This window comes from Kogia breviceps, chromosome 13, assembly GCF_026419965.1.
Source record: "Kogia breviceps isolate mKogBre1 chromosome 13, mKogBre1 haplotype 1, whole genome shotgun sequence".
NCBI classification, from domain to species: Eukaryota; Metazoa; Chordata; class Mammalia; order Artiodactyla; family Physeteridae; genus Kogia; species Kogia breviceps.
In genome coordinates, this window is record NC_081322.1 from 88534613 (window position 1) to 88557120 (window position 22508).

Genomic DNA, 22508 nt, shown 5'->3' on the forward strand with positions numbered 1-22508 from the left:
ACTGTGCAGCACGTTTCACTGCAGCAGCTACGAGGCAGTGTGACGGAGCCCCATCCATCAGCATGCTGGGAATGAAGGGGTCAGAGCGGCACGGAGAAGAAGTCGGGAGTCACTTGCCACCGCGTGGAGTGGAGGTCAGATCTATACACAAAACTGGTGAGTCAGGTAATGCTGAAGGCTGGGATTCACCGCCCTTCGACTCTACCCCCAAAGTGTCCCGTCACAGCAACAGGTGGGGTAGCGAGCCGCAGGCGGGCTGGGAGACCAGGGCTCTGCACGCAGGGATGACGGCTGTGAGGGGCTTCTTACCCCTGAGGACTGCATTTCCTCACTTACGAGAAAAGAGGAGAGTGCAGGCCATGGACTGCAAGTGCCTGTTGAGCTAGAAGCTTCTCTGAGTCAAAATATCACCCAGTAAGGTTTTGTTTTGTTGCTTTTTAACTATCTGGGACGCAGGGTGGATGAGAAGGGAGCACCAACAGTAAAGAAAAGACACAAAATCAGAACAAAATCAGGCTCCGAAATGAAACAAAAACCTACTCGTGGAGAATGTTAACTCCCTAAAACCACAATTTTAACCAGTTGGCAGCTTTTCCCCCGTATTTGCCATAGCCCTTCATTCAATTAATTATGGGACTCTTTTCTCCCTAAGAGTAAATCTCTTATTTGAACATGAAGTCAAAGGAAAGTGACGTTTATTTTTCAGCCCCATTTCTGTAACACATTTTCCCCTGAAGTGAACAGTGTTTCTATATACGGACACAAATGAGGGGTTTTTTCCCCTAAGAAAAATGGTATGCATAATACTAAGGGTGCATCATTTAGAGACCAACTTTCGGCTTGGCAGTGTGAAGAGCTCTGTGGGCTCCTCTCCCAGTGAAACTGGTGAAAAGTGTGAAAAAAAAAAAACACCAAAAAGGCATATGCTTAAAGCCTCTACAGACGATCCTAAGAGCATACAACAAATGGAGAAACATCTATTCAAGAAAATCTACAGAAATTTGTTAAGAACTGAGAGAGTCTGTGATATTTGGACTGAGACTGCATCTTCACTCTCTCCTTCCAGCTCAGTGAGGTGGAGACTCCATTTCAGAGAGCTGCAGTCAAGACAGCAGGGCTCCCTCTCCCCCCAGCTCCCGGGGCCCCGGGGGTGGAGGGGAGATGACTTCAGCGTTTCCTATCCTGCCCCAGCTCCCTGTGGCTAAGGCAAAGTCACGATGAGCAGAGTGGAGAGGTGAGGCTTCCTTCTTCAGCCCAGACTCCATTCATGGACTGGGGGCTCTCCCCTGGACACAGCATGCTCAGAATACTGGGCCTCAGTCACCCTTCCTCCAGCTGCCAGGTGGCGGTTCCATGCCAGGGAAGGTGAGCTAAGAAGACCCCAGGCTGCTGTCTACCTCTCCTCCCCTACAAGCACTCAGCCCCTAGAGCCAGTGTCCCTGCTCTCAGCCCCAGAGCCCTGGTTCAGAGATCTGGCCTGCCAGCAGAAGCAGGCTGTGAAACAGATAGCTCCTGTCTCCTGGGAAGAGGAAGGAACCCATCTCACTGGACAAGTTTAAGATTGAGGGCACTCTCGAGAACAATGGAGGTGTGGTGAAAGGCAACTGGGAGGAGATGTGTGGGTTTAAGGAAGAGACAGTCTAGGCTGTAGGCTGGCTAGCCTGCTTTAGAGAACTGGGGAATAAGATCGCTGGTGGGAGCCCTCCTAGGGTTAGAATATCAAACATGACCTCAGAAACTTTTCCTTCAAAGGAGCCAGAATTTGATTAGATCAGTCTGTAAATCAATCTATCCCTAGGCATTGTTGAAAACAACTGAGCAATCAGCCAGCAATGCAATTAGTGGAGTTAAACAACTCTTTAGTCAAGGAAAGCAGGAAGAGAGCCCCACCAGTACCACTGTCACCCAGGGCGGCTGTGGGCACACCAGAGTAGCTGTGCCTCCAGTGGAGGAGCGATGTCAAGAGGGTTATGCTGCATATATTGCATGTGTGCATGTGTGCGTGTGTGTGCACGTGTGTGTGTGTGTGTGTGTGTGTGTGTGTGTGTGTGTGTGTGTGAGAGAGAGAGAGAGAGAGAGAGACACTAGGCTTCACTAAAATAATCCAGTAATGGGCTTCCCTCACAGCGCAGTGGTTGAGAGTCCGCCTGCCGACTCAGGGGACGTGGGTTCATGCCCCGGTCCGGGAAGATCCCACATGCCACGGAGCGGCTGGGCCCATGAGCCGTGGCCGCTGAGCCTGCGTGTCCAGAGCCTGTGCTCCGCAATGGGAGAAGCCACAACAGTGAGAGGCCCGCGTACTGCAAAAAAAAAAAAAAAAAAAAAAAAATCCAGAAATAACTAAACAAATAAGCAAACAAATACAAGAGCAAAAGCCCTGGGCAGAGGGAGGACAAGGAGCCAGAGTGGCTACATATATTATCTCAAATATCCAGTTTCCAACAAAAAATTATGCGACATGTAAAGAAACAGGAAGGTATGACCCACACACTGAGGAAGTGGGTGGGGGAGGAAGGGAAAGTAAAAAATAAACAGATAACAGAAAATGCCTGTGAGAGCAACCAGATGTCAGATTTAATAGGAGATACCAAAGTAGTCATTATAAATCTGCTCACAGAACTAAAGAAAACCATGATTAAAGACGTAAAGGAAGGCATAATGACAATGTCACATCAAATACACAATGTCAGAAAAGAGAGAGAAATTCATAAAAAAAAAACAGGTAGAAATTGTGGAGTCATAAAGTACAATAAAAAATCAACTAGAGGAGCTCAACAGTAGATATAAACTCGCAGAAGAAAGAATTAGCAAACTTGAAGATAGTTTGATAGAGATTATGCAAGCTGAAGAACAGAGAGAAAAAAGAAAAGGAAAAATGAACAGAGCCTCATAGAAAAGTGGGGTACCATGAAGCATACCAACACACACATAATGTAAGTACCGGAAGGATGGAGAGAAAAGAGAAGAAAAAATATTCAAATAAATAATGGCCAAAATGTCTCCAATTTATGGAAAAACTATAACCAATAACCTACACACCTAGGAAGCTTGATGAACTTCAAATCTGATACTCAAAAAGACCCACAAATAGACATATCACAGTAAAAATACTGAATGTCAAAGACAGGAGAAAACCTTGAAAAAAAGCAAGAGAAAAATGAAGTGCATAAAATGGAACCCCAAAAGGTTAAAAGCTGACTTCTCAGAAGGAACAATGGAGTCCAGAAGGCAGCCAAATAACACATTCAAAGTGCTGAAAGGGGAAAAAATCCTGTCAACAAAGACTTCTATACCCAGCAAAAATACACTTCAAAAATAAAGGGAAAATAAAGAATTTTCCCAAAGGAAAACTGAGATCATTTGTTGCTAGCAGACCTGCTTTATGAAAAATACTAAAGGAATTCTTCAGCCTAAAGACTATAATTCTAATCCACGTGAGTAAGGACAACCAGTAGAAATAATTATAAAAGACACTATAAATGCATATTTTTTCTGATTCTTAACTCACTAAAATAGCAACTATATAAAATAATTATATAAAATAATAGATATATATTTTTGGTCCTATAACATAAAAAATGTGACAGAACTATAATGTACTTGCCAATACAGCACAAAGGAAGTAGGTGGGGGAAAAGCTATAATTGTTAAGGAAATGATGACAGATTGTAAATTAATAATTATAAGAACATATTGTTGGGCTTGTATTATAATAAATCTAATATGTATAACAATAATACCATCAAAAGGGGGGAAAGGAATAGAGCTATATAGGAGTAACATTTCTATATATCACTGGACTTAGGCTAGTATAAATTTGAAGCTGCTTCTAATAAGTTAAGATGTACATGGTAAGCCTTAGAGCAACCACTAAAAAGTAACTCAAAAATACAGTGACCAATTTACACACCCACTAGGATGGCTATTATCAAAAAACTAAAGTAAAAAACAACAACAACAAAAAGAAAATAACAAATGTTGACAAGGATGTGGAGAAACTGGACCCTTTGTTAATGGCTGATGGAAATGTAAAATGATGCAGCTACTATGGAAAATGGCATGGCAACTTCTCAAAACTTTAAGCAGTTCTACCTCTGTGTTTATACCAAAAAGAAGTGAAAGCAGGGACTGAAACATACCTGTGCTCTCATATTCCTAGCAGTATTAATCACAATAGCCAAAAGGTGGAAGCAACCAAGTGTTTGCTGGTGGATGAATGGGTCAACAAATTGTGGTATACACATACAATGGAATAATATTCAGATGATTAAAATGGTAACTTTTACGTTATGGATATTTTACCGTAATAAAAAAAATTAATTGTGACTACAGGGTAAAGATAAAAAGAAAACATTCCAGTCTTACTCAGTTACCATTCCTGCTGAGAGTAGTGAGTATTGGTTCCTATCAACCTTCATAATAATAAGCACCTCAGAGAATTATTTTATTCCTCAGGCTTGGCTTTGTAGAATTAAACTCATGAAGTGAATCCTTCCTTTTCCTTAAACATCCCAACTTCCTATTATTTTTAAAAAAATCCAATATTTCCTTAGTACCTAACTAAATTTTAACCTTTTTTTTTTTTTTTTTCTGGCTGCACCACACAGTTTGAGGGATCTTAGTTCACTGATCAGGGATCAAACCTGTGCCCCCTGCAGTGGAAATGTGGAGTCCTAACCACTGGACTGCCAAGGAATTCCCCCTAACTGAATTTTAGGTGCTATGAATGCCTCACCTGAACACCAGGGAGATCATTCAGTAACAATTACTAGCTGCTTAAGGCACCTTTGGTTGAACAGTCACAGCAGGAGGCCCCTTGGCTCTAGCTAGCAATCTCCTGTCTCGACTGAAACACTTAGGTTAATCCTTAAATTCTAGTCCTTTCCCCAGTGTTATAAAAAATGAAAACTGGGATAAATAACCCTAGTAAGGGGAACTACCTAAGGAGAAGGCAGGCAACCTGAACTGGGGCCATATGGAGGGAACACTACTTGTAATCATAAATGTGAGAAGTGGCTTGATATAGTAGAAAAAGTGAGGGGTTTGAAATCGGAAAAAAAAAATAGAATGAAAAAAATTATTAATGAAATTAAAATGTTACTTCCAGGCTTCCCTGATGGCGCAGTGGTTGAGAGTCCACCTGATGATGCAGGGGACACGGGTTCGTGCCCCGGTCCAGGAAGATCCCACATGCCATGGAGCGGCTGGGCCCATGAGCCATGGCCACTGAGCCTGCGCGTCCAGAGCCTGTGCTCCGCAACGGGAGAGGCCACAGCGGTGAGAGGCCCGCATATCGAAAAAAAAAAAAAAATGCTACTTTAGAAAATATTATACAATGTCAAAGAAAGCAGTCAAGGAAAAATAGAGAAACAAAAGAGACATGAGATACATAGAAACAAAAGTAAAATGGCAGAATTAAATCCAACTATAACTAACACAACACTGTTAATCAACTATACTCCAATATAAAATAAAAAAAAATTTAAATCCAACTATATTAATAATAACATTAAATGTAAATGGATTAAACAGACGGAACTGAAGAGAGAAAAGGACAATTCAACAATAATAGTTAGAGACTTCAATACCCCAATTTCAATAATGGATATAATGAGACAGAATATCAACAAGGAAATATAAGACATGAATAACACCATAAACCAACTCAATCTACAGAACACTCCACCAAACGGCAGAACACATTCTTCTCAAGAGCACACAGAACATTCTCCAGGATAGACCATATGCTAGACCATAAAAGAACAAATTTTAAAAGATAAAAATAATAGAAAGTATGTTCTCTGGCCACGATGGAATAAAATTAAAAATCAACAACATGGAGAAATTTGGAGAACTCACAAATAGATGAAAATTAAACAACACTCTTAAACAACCAAGGGGTCAAAGAAGAACTAAAAAGGAAATCAGAAAATACTTTGAGATGAATGAAATGAAGACATAACATATCAAAATTTATGGGATGCAGCTAAAGCAGTGCTTAGGGGGAAATGTATAGCTGTAAACGCCTACAATCAATAAAGCAGAAAGACTGCGAATCAGTAACCTACCCTTCCAACCTTAAGACACTGGAAAGAGCAAACTAAACGTAAAGCAAGCAGAAGGAAGGAAATCATAAAGATTGGAGTGGAAATTAATGAAACGAAGAACAGAAAAACAATAGAGAAAATCAACAAAGCTCAAATGTTTATAACAGCATTATTTACAATAGCCAAAAGGTGAAAATAACCCCAATGTCCATCAGTTGATGAGTGAAGAGACAAAAGGTGGTATATCCATCAAACAGAATATTATTTTTCCATAAAAAGGAGTGAAGCACTGACACATGCTACAACACAGATAAACCTTGAAAACAGTATGCCGAGTGAAAGAAGCCAGTTGCACAAGACCATATAGTATGTGACTCCTTTCCTTTGAAAGTCCAGAACAGGATGATCTATAGAGACAGACAGTAGATCTACGGCTGCTTCTGGACGTGGGAGGGTGATGGGGCCAGGGTTAGGGAGTGAGAGTTAAAGGGCATGCAGTTTCCTTCTGAAGTAATGAAGACGTTCCAAAATTGACAGTGGTGACGGTCGCACATATCTATGAATATGCCCCAAACCGTCGAACTGCACGCTTCAAATGGGCAAATTATACCTCGAGAAAGCTTTTTTATTTTTAAATATCACCTCTCTTAGTGTCTCCCAACATTAGCACATCCACAGCATGTCCTTTTCCTTTACTTTTTGCAGGTAACATCATACAGATGTTAGAGAATTGGGAGAGGGGGGGATTAAAATGTCATTCATTACCCAATATTTGTGTAGATTGGGGACTGAAGAGAATTCGAAAGTCAGATTTGAATTTAAATTAACTTTTGCTGCAGATTACATGGTCTATCCTAAGCAGTTTTATACCTACTTTATTTATAAAGATAATGCTCAGAGTTTACCATGATTGGAATGAAATCTCATCTTCTAAGTGCCAGTGGTAAGAGTATTTGCCAAGTCTACCGTCACCGGAAGTATTTCACCATCAGCTTATCTCTGATGTCAAAACAACATACACATCATGCAACTCACTAGGTTTCTTGTATCCTTAGGAGAACCTCTGAAGAAAAAGGTGCAATTTAATGTTCACACGATTTTTGTCTCTTAGAGGATAAAGCTATCATGCAGATGATTTTATAGGTAGCACCAATGAGAAAAAGTGAGACAACTGAAGGGTTTATCTACGCAGGTTCGTCGGCAGCACTGGCTGGGAAACTGTAGGATATTCAACTTATGCCTGATACCTGCATTCTGTCAGTAGGATAATTAGGAGAACAAAGACAGAGGTCCTATTCGCAATATCAGATTCTTTTGTGCCTCATAGGTAGCAGTACCCCAGTTAAATGCCTTGCACATTTAGAACAAACAGATCAGTTACAAAGCACACCATGGCTCTACTGATAGACACAGAAGGAGAGAGATCTTGTTCAAACAAAATGCCCCGACTTCAGATGCCTGGGCGTGAATTCCTGGGGAAAAGGAAAGCTTACAGAAGGGCCACCTGTCCAGCCCTGCTGAGGCAAACGACCCAACTCGGTCTCCAGCGACTCCATGCCTTCCACAGGTGCGTCTCCTTTGCGCTCGGGTTGTGCTCAGCACCGAAAACCCACAGACAGAATGGGCCACCGCTGCTGTCCTCTGTGCTTTTCCAGGAGGGTTCTGACCACTTGGCAGCTCTGTGCCAGCCCCAGCTTGGATTACATGCCGCTTTCGCTGTCTCCACAAAAACTGTTTTGCTGAATTTCTGACATGTTCCGACACTGCAGTAGGTGCTGGGGATACGGAAGTAAATAGGAGGGTTTCTGCCGTCAGGAAGGTCAGTCTGGAGAGGAGTCTGATGGAAGTATTTGCCCAACTACCAAGAGATGTGAAAGAAAGATACGCCGGTACCTGGAGGGGAGGACGATCAGCTTTCCTGGAGAAGGTGTGTGTTTGGAGTGGGGGTGAGGGAAGACTTTACAGGCTCGAGATGAGGCCTGAGGAATGACTGTTGGATAAACTGAGGGAGGAGAAATTAGACACGTGGAGGGACCCTCACGTGCTACAAGGGAGCTGTGCAAGGGAACCCTGGGGCCGTCTGGGCCTGGGTGCTGCAGCCTCGGGTGTCAGAGGGGAGGTCAGGAGGTAGGTAGGGCCCCCCCAGCCACGTTAGAGTATGTCTAGCCTTCCTTCAAGAGGCAAACAATGTTTGAGCCCCTGATGGATAGAGCTGCCTCAAAGTCAGGGTCGGGTTGTGTGAGCTCAGAACAGGCCCTGAGACAGAGAGTCTGCTTAAGGATAAACTCCGTGTGCAGTAAAGTGCAAAGGAAAAACCACGCAAAGCAGAGAACGGGTTCATTTTTTAAAACCAGTTTTCTAAAAGCACCTGCCCTTTCTCTATTTCCTTCTGATGGTGAACACTTTTAACTTACAATGAAACTAGACCACGTCCCCCGGCTGCTGACGTCAATGGGCTTTTTGCCGGAGTGAGGACCTCACAGCCGACCCTAAGGGCTCGATTCTAATCTCGGGCTCGTGGGCCAGCAGCGTCCCTCCACAACCTGGAGAGCAGCGGTCACACACTGAAACGGGGCAACGGTGCCATGCGGGGCCCACACGCACGCACAAGAGACGCTCCGTAGCACTTCAGAAACCTATCTGAGGGTCAAGACGTAGACCGTTGAGATCAACCATCTTTGCCATGGGAGAGTGACAGCACGTGGCACATTCACAAACGCGCTAAGCTGGCAAGCGTTACACAATTCAAAGGAGCGAGAAGCAGAAGGGGACAAAGGCAGGCTCGGTTCTGCACGGAGCAAAAGCCGAGCTGGCAGCCGGCCTTCGGCCCGCGAGATCGCGGGCCTTCCCGCGTCATCTGAGGAGTTACGGTAATGCGCCCTCACCATCTGATCTGCCAGAACCGAATGCACACAGGGGCTCTGATGTTCTTACGACACAAGATGAAACCTCTCAGACCCCGGACTGGCTCCGGGAAAGGTCACATACTGAACGTGAGCAGACTCAAGAGAGGCCACCGCAGCGGAGCTCTGGCCACCAGAACGCTCCTCCGCTTGCTGTGCGACCTGAAATTACGTCTCAGCGAAAACGAGATATAGCGTCTCTTGGGGGCGAAGCGCACACACCTCGCCAACTCGAGAACAGCTCGCTCTGGAGAAGGGAAGACTGTGCTGTGTGGCAAAGGTCAGATCCTGGAGTGGTTTGTAAACTTGCAAACAATTATTTTTAATAAGACAAAACTGCAGTCACTCCCTACTTCCGTTAGAGTGGCACGGACTCTGCAGTCACGTTGTCTTCTACCCGGTGTGCGGTCCAGGCCGCCCTTGAGAAGCGACGTGGCGGAGAAGGGCTGTGGTTGGGACGCCGAGCTGATGCAGCTGCTGCTTTACCCACATCCAGGGACGGCAAGTGGGACAAAACCACGGGTGTCACTCTGCCAGGTCTGAGGAGCCATACGAGGGTTTTGTGGGCAAAGCCACACAAAGAACACGAGCATAAGACACAACTGGGCTCCTTTTGTGCTCACTCCTGCTGTTAATTCACGTTCCCCCTCCGTCAGTTCCAAAGAAACACAAAGCAGAGCAGAGACTATCAGCTCAAGGCTTTCAGAAAGTAAGTTCAAAAGTCGTTGTAGATGTGAAGTTAGAGGAACGCGGAGATGGATCTGACGCTCTCTTTTGAGAACAAAGATGAGAAACATTACGCATCTGAAAGCTCAGAAACTCCGTCCGATTTGCTGAATTACTCCGAGGAGCATGCACCTTGCTCTTCAGCTCTGTGACTCTGGGGCTCAGGCCAAAAGCAAGAAAACGTACGCTGGCCTCCTTTGGGACCTCCCGGCTCCCCGTCTCCATCCTTCCCTTCGGCACCTCCTAACCATCACTCCTTCCCAACAGCGGGCGCCCCTCGCCTCCGACCCTCACCAATGGCTACGGGATGGTGCGGGGCTGAGAAGCCAGCCAGGGACCAGCCAGCCTGTCTCTCCTGTTTTCACATCCCCTGAGATTCTCTAAGAAGGAGTGGAGGTAGCTAGTCCCTCGGCAGTAAGGATGTGGCTTTGCAAGTCACAAAGTCAGATCACCAGGAAGAATGGGTGGAACAAGTGGCTACCAGGGTAGTCAAGTCGTGGAAAACACAGCTTCTAGCATTTTCTTTCCCCACACATTTTTCAAGGCTGCTGCACACACACCCAAGCGTATTCACACATGTTCACTGAGGAGGGAGTAAACTGAGCTGCAGCGGTGTCACACACAATATGTTGTCCCTAACGGAGGAATTCTATATACGTTTGGGAATGGGCTCGAGTGCTCAGGCTCTGGGCCAGCAAACGCTGTGGGTGTTGGACAATACCCACCACCAGACGAACAGACGCGCACGACGCCAACAGCTTTGGAGGGGCCTGCGCGCGCTCCTTCGAGGACAGGGAAAGGAGCATGGGGATGGGGAAAGAAAGGGAGGAGAGGCCAAGGAGCACCCACTGAAACTATGAGTCAACCAGCACCACCACTGCCTGCCTGCCAGGGGAGGGGGTGAGGCTGAGATGACTTCAAGGAGAGCTACAGCAGAAACGCAAGGGATGCTACAACCCCCCTGCAACCCTGGCTTTCTTTGCACAGTGTCCTTTCCCAGAAGAGCTCACACAGGGTTTACATACGTCGTATCCTATATCTGTCACCACTACCACTCCTCAGAGGCGTTTCTGTCCTTACCGTCACACCTGCAAATTCACGACTGTACTGGCCATTAAGAGGGGGAAAAAAATCAATGGGATTTGATCCACAGCAAAAAGCCCTGATGATCAGGTTCTGTGAACAGGCTTCGCTGAACAGAAAATATCCCTTTTTGTAGATCTGGAGAACAGTGAGAGATTAAAATAAACACACGAAGAGATGCAAAACCAAACAGATAAACCAAAACATCTTTCCTGTTATACATCTCATCATCTCATGCTTTTGGTCAAGGGGGAAAAAAAGCCATGGTATAGAAAGATATAACAAATGAATTCCATCATCAATTGATAATAGCCCATAAGCAAATATACAATTAGAGCATACATCCATGACTTCCCCTCATTCTCCTCTTTTCTGTCTCTGCCCTTTACATCATCTCCTTTCAGCGGTCACCCCCTTCTCACTGCAGACCCTACTGTCCTCATGCGCAAAGCACAACAAACCTTGATGCTACAGCAGGTGGCTTCTCCTGCATCACCAGCGCCCAGAACTCCAGCTCTCAATGCTGCACCTACCTGTCAACCACCCAGATTCCTGGGAACACCCACAGCTCCCGAGAGAGTTCCATGAGGACGGGACTCTGGAATTCTTGTAAGGGTTTGTAATATAAAACCTTTTAGGGGCTTCCCTGGTGGCGCAGTGGTTGAGAGTCCGCCTGCCGATGCAGGGAACACGGGTTCGTGCCCCGGGTCGGGAAGATCCCACGTGCCGCGGAGCCGCTGGGCCCGTGAGCCGTGGCCGCTGAGCCTGCGCGTCCGGAGCCTGTGCTCCGCAACGGGAGAGGCCACAATACCACAAAAAAAAAAAAAAAAACTTGTAAAGTACAGAGATTGTTTTAGGCTATGTTCCCCATAGCACCTAGCATGGTGCCAAGGCCAGAAGAGTCTTTAAAACATATTTCTTGGGGTGGCAAGGAAGATGCCAGGAATTCAAGAATTTGTTCAAATAGTCTGTTGTTACAGAATCATGTGGTGTCAAATACAACTGACAATAAGTAGACCTTCAGCTGGAAAATTATTCATACACAGCTTTTGGCTACCGATTTTTGATATATAAGATGGCTATTATAATTTAGGTACTAGATAATTTTGATAAAAGGTGAAAACGGAGTCTGTTTTTTAAAAAGATGCCGTAACGTTAAAAATATTACAATTGCCGATGGATTAAGACAGTTACTAAAGCAATCATTTGCTAATGATGAACCCTTCATTTAAATATTGAAAATTTTATTTATTTGCATGTAAAATGTGAATTCCACCCCCCCACACACAAAAAAAGAGTTCCGACTGGTTACAATAATGGCACAGGCACTGCCAGAGAGAAGGAAGCGTGGACAGGGCCACGCTCCTCCGGGAACGTGGAGGTATTGGGACTGATCACCTTCCCAGTGGCACAGCCGCCCTCCTGGTACGGCAGCCTTACAACACTAGCGACAGAAACGCATCTGAAAAATGTGGAGGGACGGCTGACACGGTGCAGTGGTGTCAGAAAAGCACATTTTAGTAGTGCTTAGCTTTGTCGAGAAGGGAAAAGATAAAGTCTGAGAGGCAAGAGCATCCCTGTCACCAGAAAAATGTTCTCAACTGGGCAGCGACAGTATTGCAATGATATGACTGTGGTTTGGATGAAACATCCCTCGGGATATTACTTCCCTTTGCCTTAATCCTAAGCAAACTGCTAATTCGTGTTTTGGCTCCCTAGATACCTCAACATCAGGAAAGAGGTTTCCATGGGTTACAAACAGGAAGATTCTGGTCACCACAGTGACCACTGCCATTATAAGTCAATAAATTAGTGCTCTGGGCTTGCCGGGTGGCGCAGCGGTTAAGAATCCACCTGCCAGTGCAGGGGACACGGGTTCGAGCCCTGGTCCGGGAAGATCCCGCATGCCGCGGAGCAACTAAGCCCATGCGTCACAACTACTGAGCCTGCGCTCTAGAGCCCGCGAGCCACAACTACTGAGCCCGCGTGCCACAACTACTGAAGCCCGCACGCCTAGAGCCCGTGCTCCACAACAAGAGAAGCCGCCGCGATGAGAAGCCCGTGCACCACAAAGAATAGTCCCCGCTCACCGCAACTAGAGAAAGCCCACATGTAGCTACAAAGACCCAATGCAGCCAAAGATAAATAAGTAAAATAAATTAGTGTTCTGATAAATACTTATGATAATAGTCAATTGCCCAACAGAAATACTTATTTATGTAGGGTAACTGATCAAGTCGAGTTTCTGGTCCTTCTTAGCTAAGGACAGAGCTTGAACCAGAGTCAAGATTCCAGCGTCACTGCTCCTTCCCCCATCCTGTTCTCTCACTCAATTCCAAGAACTCTCTTTGGCCTCAGTGTTAAACCTTCCTCGTGAAAACTTCAAAGACTGTGATTAAATCAATTCGTTTTTCTAGGAGCTTCCTGGTAGCCAAGACAAAAAGGGCAACAAACTTGGGCGAATAATTAGTTCTCATTACCCGATAAAAGGATCCTTTGGAAACCAATATCAGGAGATAGTAAAATCCTATTTTCATTTACCATTGAGAGTGTAGGGAGAAAAAGACTTATGAATAACAGTCTTACACGATTTCATTCAAGGAAAGCAGATTTTTCAAAAGATGGAACACTATTCTTAGCCTCAACCCCAGTGCTGTCCTTATCAAGTAAGTAGTTCAGAATTTGCTTAAGTCTTTGAAAAATGCTAATGCTGTATTCCTAACTAGGAATGTTAACATATAAAAGTTGAGATCCAGAAGTTTATTTCAAGCCAGTTGTTTAAAACACAAAATATCTCTCCATGAAAATAGCAGTCTTAAAATTATGGGCATTACTAGGGGGAAGCCCAGGAACTCCTATTTGACCCCAAAGGTAGCTGCAAGGGTGCTAATAGCAATCATGATCAGATACCATGTTTTGGTCCCTGGACCTTGAGCCAGGCTGTCCCAGGCTGCATAGTGACGGCTCCCCTAGCCCTGCCCTGATTCTGCTCCAAAACGGGACTGGCATGGACCCCGCCTCTCTGCTCAGAGCCAAGTCTCGGGGTGCCCAGACTCCAGTCAGGGCCCCTGCCCACCAAGATCCCAGAGAGAGCACTGAGCCAGGACTCAAAGGTCCACCTTCCACATGTCCTCCCGTCTTTTAGGAAACTAGCCTCTCTAAGCCTCAGAAGTCACACCTGAATGTGCTAAGAAGCCCAGCGTTCAAGGACACCATGGGGTGGGGGGACAGAAAGCTCCTCTGTGAATTATTAAACAATCTCAGTTTCAAGGGAATCCTGTTCTGAGTTGCAAAAAATTGAATTACAAATAAAAAACTGAAATATAATTGTTGGGGCTGCCTTTACTATATGTGTACTGATTTTTTGCATTCAATTTCTTTCTCTTAGAATAAACTCTTGTTAGTAGCTGTCACTTTGGTGCTCACCTCTTCCGTTCTCATGAGCAACCTATGATTTCATGTCTCCTAATTCTTCAAATGCATGGCCCTGCTTTCATTATGTTTTTCTTCCATTTTATTCAGAATTGACAAATCCCTTCTCAGTTTGCTTTGCTCCCTTCTCCAACAAATATGTCCTCTTCTTCTAGGCCAATCTTTCTTTAAGAATATTCTTTCCCTTAGGGTTCACGGCAGCCTCTACCCAACAGAAAGTGACTGTGGAACAAGTCCACTTCTATGCTCTTCCCTAAGTAGCCGCTCACCACATATGGCTATTGAGCACTTGAAACGTGGTGGTTTGACTGAGAAACTGAGTTCTTAATTTCACTGAATTTTGACAAATTTAAATTACAGTAGCCACATAGGGCAAGTGGCTACCCAAAAATGTAAAGATGCTCTTATTGGTTTCCCCACTGGAACTGAATTTGACATTGGAATTGAATTTGCGTGTGTGTGTGTGTGTGTGTATGTGTGTGTGTGTGTGTGTATCTGTCTGTCTATCTACAGCTTCCTGGCATTGTTTTTGCTTTAAGGTCTCTTGACTGAAAGGATGAGCAGCCTTTTTCCTACGATAAGGCTGAAAAGGTACTGATTTTGCTTTGGAGACTTCCACAGATAGGAGAAAGTCTCCACCTGGCTGTAGGATGATCACATTTGCTACTGATAGGTTCAATCAATCTGCCCTGCCCCATGTTTAAAAAAAAAAAATACACAAAATAAACAAAGCCTTCTGAGCCCTACCTCCCTTGCCAGCTTATCACCCTACTTCCTTGTTCTATAAAACGAAACCCCCTGTAAGAGCTTCCCACACTTGCTGCCTCCCGTCCCCCTCCAGCCGTCCTGCCCCGGGACCTCAGGCCTTCCTCCTGTCCCTGCGCGGAACAGCTCTCCCCAAGGTCCACCTGGAGTCCACACTGCCAACTCCACCATTAACTTCCCGGGGCCTCTGTCACCGTTGCTTGCTTTCTCCTTGAAATGTTTCCGCCTCTTGGCCTCTGGGCCACCATGTGCCTGGCCTTCCTCCTCCTCTCAGCCATTGCCGGTGGCGTCTCCACTTGCCCTATCCCGGAGGCTGCAGGGCTCACTTCCCAGCTATTTACTGGCATCTCTCTCTAGGAGACCTCAACTGGGGCAATAGGTTCACATACCATACATCCTCTCATGACTCCGGCTGGTCCCCTCAGCACCAGAACCAGACATCTCACCGTCTACTCAATCAAGAAGATGCCTGATCTGACTTACAAAAAAGAGAGGAGCAAGTATACTGGTCAAATAAATCCTCAAACATAGGAGAAATAAGTGAAAGAGAAAAAAGCCGTACAGGTGTTTTAGAAAACTCATGCGACACTGCCTCTGTGTCCCTGGGAACTAGTCTGACGTCGAGAATGGCCGTATCTTTCCCGATCACGGGCAGCTGTTTTGGCCCCTGTCCACGAAGCCCCTGCTCGGATGAGGAGGGATGATCAGGGAGGCAGAGACGGCCTTAAGGGAGGGGGCACGTCCCAGCGGGGCTCTCCTTGTACCTGCTGCTTTGCAGGAGTCCAGGCTGCCTTCTGCTGGGTCATTGCTCATCTGCTCCGGGGTGTCTGGCCTGCTTCTCAGTGTCAGCAAAGCGGGTCCTCTGCTCCCACTTTTAAGTGTGAAGGGGAGGCAGCTGGCTGGAGAGAACGACAGGGCAGGGCGTTAATGTCAACTGCTAGTGAGACGCGCTGTCATAGTCAGGAGCGGAGCTCTCCCAGGGAGTCTCCGATCCCAGGAAGGTCCTTCACACAGCCTGAGCGGGGCTGCAAATGCCCCTCGATACGGGAGCGCGTGCGCGCACACACACACACACACACACACACACACACACACAGCGCGCCAAACTGTGGATTCAAGCTGTCACGGTCAGAAACGTACACTGGCTAGAACACCCTGCTTCCGGTCATATACAGCGGACTCTGAGGGTTAGCTTTCCGCAGGTGGCTTTAGGAGTTAGACTCGATTCGGCAGGTTTTCCTAAGGCAATATCAGGTCAGCCTGCACTGTCTGCCGCCTCCAATAGGACCCAAAACGTAGGGAATGTGAGTGTTATGTGTGTCCTGGTGGGTCAGGAGATGAGATGAGGGCGCGACGGAAGGCGGGGGGTGAAGAGCTAGACTAACACGCTCGTGTAGCACGATGCTGACCTACGTCCAGCTCAGCTACAAACCTCTCTGGGAACCCAGAAATCGTGCTGCTCCTTCATCAGGCCTGGGTCTCAGATGCATGCTTGTGACACGGTGATGTTGGTGTTATATTATCTGTAATTCACTTTGACAGCCTTTAGTATAGACAGCGCGATGTTGAGTCGTTGGGCAGTTTTAATCTACACCCTTGGGGTAGGTAGTGGGGGCGTCTGGACACCCTGATCAATGACGCACTTCAGAAGAGTGTTTAATACGTGAAAGAAGCATCAAAATCTCACACTCCGCAGGTGGCCGCTATGGCTTCGTCAGCTGTCCTGACTGCTGGTCATACTAGAGGGTCTGTCATCAGAATAATGGGTATAGATATGGCATCTCAGTGGTGAAATGAGGGGAGTTCAAGAAGGATGAACTGGTTAGAAGATTTGGGGTTCTGCACGGTGATATGAAGAAGGTAAAAGACTCCAGCAATTCTTTCCAGTTCTGGGAGCTGCCGGTCTGGTGGGACTCAAAGGTTAGCTGAATGCTGCTGCTAGAACAGTACTGACCTTTCCTGCGTGGACATCTCATGAGAGGCCAGCAGAACGCCCACAGGAGCAGAGCCCTCAGCGCCAGGAGCGGGCGCTCCCGGGAAGTCTCCAACCACAGGTAAGTGACTGTCTCTGTGTGTCCCCGTGTGCCCGTTCCCTGACAAAGGCTCGTCTCAGGTGCAGGATTCGGTCTGACGTTTACTTCATCCACAAGATACCCGTGGAGTGGGGAGACAGGAAAGGCACCCTGTACCCGTCACCCAGCTCTAACTACTGGGGCCCACGGGCATCTTCCATTAAGAGCCTGGTTTCGAAAATACCGAAGCGGCTTGGGTCAGTCTGCAACTTAAGCTCTTCTGCTATTGGAAGTAACGTGTAACAGTAAATGTGACTTTTAATAATAAAGGTTTCACTTTTTCTTGAAAATAAATTAGAACGAGCGGCTTCATCTCCCTCATGTGCAATCTGAAAAGCTCTCTAGAGGGGAAGGGATGGGGGCAGAGTTCCCATGGTCCGGTGGGAAGTGCCCGGGGCCTCGGTGCTTCCAAAGGACAGAGCTGTCCCAGTGTGAACGCCACCGCGGCTCACAAGGCTGGGGCCACTCTTCCAGAGCCTCGGCCTCCAGGGCCCAGCGCTGCAGCAAAACCACGAAGGGGCAAGTGAGGAGTGCCCTCTGTGTCCAGATTCTGGGGAACCGTACCTTCCTAGCACACCTCCTGCGCCTCGCGCGCCCAGATGCTGGTTCACTCCCGCAGGGCTGACCTGGCAGCTGAGGGGGAACGGCTGGGGGAATCTTCCCAGTTACTGAACACGCGTGGAGCACGTGGTGCCCTCGTTCTCGCTGGGAGAACGGCAGCGTGCTGGGGCGCTACAGACACAGGGGGTTCGATTCAGAAGTGTGTCACGGGGCGATGTCGGGCTCAGTCTGGTCTCTGTCCACAGGGTCATGAGGTTTGCTGTCGTTGAGGAAGATTCCTGGGGTGCTGACCACCGAACGTCACGGGCGGGAGAGCTGGGCGCTGTGTGTCGGGAAAAGGGCAAAGGGCTGCGGAAAGGAGCAGAGGCGGCTGAAGACAGAGATCGCCAGAGCAAATAAGACCAGAACCAGGCCAAACATCAGTCCTTTGAAAAGTTTCATCCAGCCCTCGCCACGCCAGTAACAGCAGGGTGGGGCAGTGGGGTAGACCCAGGACCTGCAGGTACATCTGTGTGCGCGCAACCGCTACCTGGCGCTCACGGGTCTCTGTGTTGCTCGTCTGACCTTTGATGCGTAAGCAACTAACAAGAAAGCTGAGGTCACATGTCTGAAGTGAAAAATCATACAACAACCGATTACAAATAATTTCTAAATCTAAGTCCTATGTACAGATTCTAGGATGCTTTATTGGTGAGAGGATGACTTTTGATATGTAATAAATATCTCGGATTAAAATGTCCCATAGGGGCTTCCCTGGTGGCGCAGTGGTCGGGGGTCCACCTGCCGACGCAGGGGACGCGGGTTCGTGCCCCGGTCCGGGAAGATCCCACGTGCCGCGGAGCGGCTGGGCCCGTGAGCCGTGGCCGCTGCGCCTGCGCGTCCGGAGCCTGTGCTCCGCAACGGGAGAGGCCACAACAGTGAGAGGCCCGCGTACCGCAAAAAAAAAAAAAAAAAGTCCCATAACATATGAATTATTTTAAGACAGCTTAACGAAGATATAATTGACACAACGAAGCACTCGGATAAATTGTGATATACATATGCACCCGTGAAACCATCAGCTTAACATTTTGAGTAATTAGAGTTGTGTGGAAACAAAAACACAAAACGGAGAGAATGCTGGAGTTGGATGACTAGTGGTGTAGTCTCAGTTTCGGTATTTCCCGTGCAGTATCGGACCAGTCACAGGGCATTCCTCGTATCCAAGTCGAGCTATGGGCTTGATGGAGGGCCACGGATACGGCCTATTGCAGGCCACCTCCAATCTGCCAAGAGCCCTTGAGGCAGGAGTGCCAGGAACCACCAGGCCGGGCGGGGCTGGAGGTGGAGGCATCCACAGCTTTGCTTTTCCTGAGCCCTCTGGCCTCCAGCCCCACGTGGCAGATCACATATTCCTTTAACATTTTAGGACACTCCAATGATAACTGTGTCTAAAAGACCAGAGCCAAAGTTTCTTTCTAAAATAAGAGGAATAGACAGGGATTGAAACTCAACCGTGAAGACTACAGAAGAAGGACAGACGTGAAAGGTCGGTAGAAGGGTGGCTGCCCCTGAAAAGCCAGGGCAGGTGGGGCAGGCGACATCTCACTGCACTGACCAGGCCTCTCCCTGCGTGGAACTGAGATCACGTCCAGCACTGCGTTACAGGCACGAACAGGCTGGTTGTCACAGCAGGGAAAACAGGAACTGAATCACAAAGGGGACCTTTGGGGGCCGTGAGAGAACTCCATTAATTGTCACATTAATGAAACAGGAGTCTGCTGGGACTAGCTGCATCGAGCCCAGGATCTAAGGCTGTGGGAGTCCTTGTTCTGCGTACAGAGTGATGGGCAAAGAAGAGAGCGTGTGTGTAAATGCCATGGGCGCCGCTCTGGGGCTCCAGGGACTCCCCGGCCCAGCAAGAAGGCCAGCAGAACACCAGGGGCGATTGCTCTTCCCTGCACAGCTCAGAGGAGCAGAGATCTGCATGAACTGGGAGCTCTGGGGCCGCACCAGCAGGATGGTGGGCCCTTGGCAGGAGCCCAGGCCCACACATGCAGCAGAGGCTGGCAGCCCGGAGGACAGCGGGCATCAGGAGAGAATGAGATGGGAGTAAAATGGCACCTCGGCAAGCGCTGGGGCTGGGAGCCGGTGACACCGTGTGCACTGACGGGCCGTAACAGGTACTGTGTGCCCTTATTCACACTCAGAACTGGTGAGGCTTGGAGACACGCAGATTACAAACGTTTCTGAGATCAGCAGCCACATTTTTATGCAGATGGAAACCGGGATTTAAAGATTTTTAATAATAAGGTGAAAAACATTCATCCTAGACAATATGCTGCACACAGACTCGAAATTCAGCCAGCAGAAGCTGCACGTGCACGGATAAACGTCATCTAAATTTGAGCCAATCTCGAATTTAGACATTTTTCTCCCCAAATAAACCATTCAGCAGATTCCAGGAATGCTGGGGGGGGGGGGGCACCGAGAAGACCACGTTTTCCGGAAGGAGAAGGACCTGTAGGGGAGTAACGGATTCCAAGGGAATGAAGGAAGGAAGGAGGGGGAGAGGTGAAAAGAGGGGACACACACACACACGCACGCACACGCACGCACGTGCACACACGTGCACACTCTCGTACGCGCACTGAGCCTCTTTCAGAGCGTGAGGGGCTGGCGGTATGGAGGACCGATCAGGTGGATGAAGGGCCCGGAAAGAAGACGAGATGAGGCTGCCTGACGGAGCACAGAGGGCGATCAAATAGCTCTGACTGCGGCCTGAAAAGTGTGGGGCTCAAAGCTCATCTCCCAGCACCTGTGTCCTCCGCTACGGACCCACTCAGGTTACTACGGCGAACCGCTTTCTCCCCGGCCTTGCTCGGTTCCACCGGAGCAGGCGGGATTCCCTTCCTTCTCTCAGCCGTTCCGGGGAGTCAGTGTAACATGAAATGCAGGCTCCTTGACCACACCAGGCCCCCCGCTGAGGCCCGAGGCCACTGGGTGCTCTCTCGCCCGGCCGGATGAAGCCCCAGGCGCCGCGGGGCCAGCCCTGCACCCTGCACCCCGCACCCTGCACTTACCGAGAGTCAGGGAGGCCTTCTGGCAGTTGGGCGCCAACGCCTGGGTTGTAAGTTTCCACAACCGTAAAATTCACAAATTGTTTACAATTGATTCGGTTTGTGAAATTCACAGTATGGTTTTTTTTTGTAGCAGCTCCTTCGTTTTCTTTTATTTTCTGAATGAGCTCATGCACACGGCAGGGCAGGGCAGACAGAGAGGGGGTGCTTCGGGCTAGAGCGTGAGCCATGGGGGCCGCCGAGGGGCAGCTCTCGTGCGCAGGATCTGGTACCCAGTGAGCACCGGCCCTTTTAGGGGGATCGTGGACGCGATGCTACCGTTTGCCGTAAGCAGGTTTCAGAGGCTTCGGCCTGAGAAGACCGTCTCAGGGTTGCTCGGGACGGGGAGTGGAGGTGCGGTGGAGAAGCGTTTTGAGAAGAGGGGGCACTCGGAGATGTGGAGCAGAGAGCACAGGGTGGTGGCCGGCATGGAGAGCGCTGGGGGAGGAGATTCTCCTCAGGCGGACGGAGCTCGGAGCTGGGCTTTACTAAGGGGATAAGAAGCTGACGGTGACAGGGCCTCACGTTTACGGACAAGCAACCAGGGTTCAGAGCCTGGCCCCTGTGTGAGGGAACTGGATGAAGGAGTAAGATGTTACGCCTCAGGAAAGGAGGGAAGACAGTTCTTTTCCTTGCATTTAGGAAAAAGGAGACAAAGAGAATTCTGTCATGAAGAAAAGTAAGGGAGAGGAAGCACTAAGGTGGTTTTGGGGGCGTCCCTGGAGGCGCAGGGGTTAAGAATCCGCCTGCCAATGCAGGGGACTCGGGTTCAATCCCTGGTCCGGGAAGATCCCACATGCCGCGGAGCAACTAAGCCCGTGCGCCACAACTTCTGAGCCCGCGTGCCGCAACTACTGAAGCCCACGCGCCTAAGAGCCCGTGCTCCACAACAAGAGAAGCCACCGCAATGAGAAGCCTGCGCACCTCATTCCCACTAGCTAGCTATTTCACATTTGGTGGTATATGTAAGTCCATGCCACTCTCTCATTTTGTCCCAGCTTACCCTTACCCTTCCCCGTGTCCTCAAGTCCATTCTCTACGTCTGAAACTAACACACCACTGTAAAGCAATTATACACCAATAAAGATGTTTGAAAAATAATAATAAAATTAAATTTTAAAAGAAGCCTGTGCACCGCAACAGAGCAGCCCCCGCTCGCCGCAACTAGAGAAAGCCCGTGCGCAGCAATGAAGACCCAACGCAGCCAAAAGAAAAAAAAAAAAAAAGATGGTTTTGAACATTTGAGTGAGATGAAATATCTGTGAACACAAATCTTTTCTTTTTAATGGCTATTCCTGATTTAAAATTTTTTTTCTATCGTGGTACATATGCATAACATTTTGTCATAAAATTTTACCATTTCAACCTTTTTAAAGTGTTTGGTTCTGTGGCATTAAGTACATTCGCACTGGTGTGCAGACACCACCACAATCCATCTCCAAGCCTTCTCACTTCCCAACCTAAAACTCTGTACCCATTAAAAACTACTTCCCCATCCTTTCCACCCGGAGCCCTGGAAACCCCCATTCCACTTTCCATCTCCGTGAATCTGACTTCTTTAGGAACTTTATATAAGTGGAATCATGCAGTATTTGTCTTTTTGTAACTTGTTTATTTCACTTGACATAATGCCCAGGGTTCACCCATGTTGTCGTCATGTGTCAGAATTCCCTACCTCCTTAAGGCTGAATAATATTCCACTATGTGGATATACCAAATTCTGTTATCCATTCATCTCCGGATGGACACCTGGGCTGCTTCCACCTTTCGGCAATTGTGAATAATGCTACTGTGAATATGGATATACAACTATCTTTCTGA

General features: G+C 47.8%; 1 protein-coding gene across 2 annotated transcripts in view; it reads right to left on the reverse strand.

Moving 5' to 3' along the window:
* Window positions 1–22508, reverse strand: part of PDE10A (phosphodiesterase 10A) — a 566819-nt gene that overhangs the window by 302780 nt on the left and 241531 nt on the right. The window lies entirely within an intron of this gene.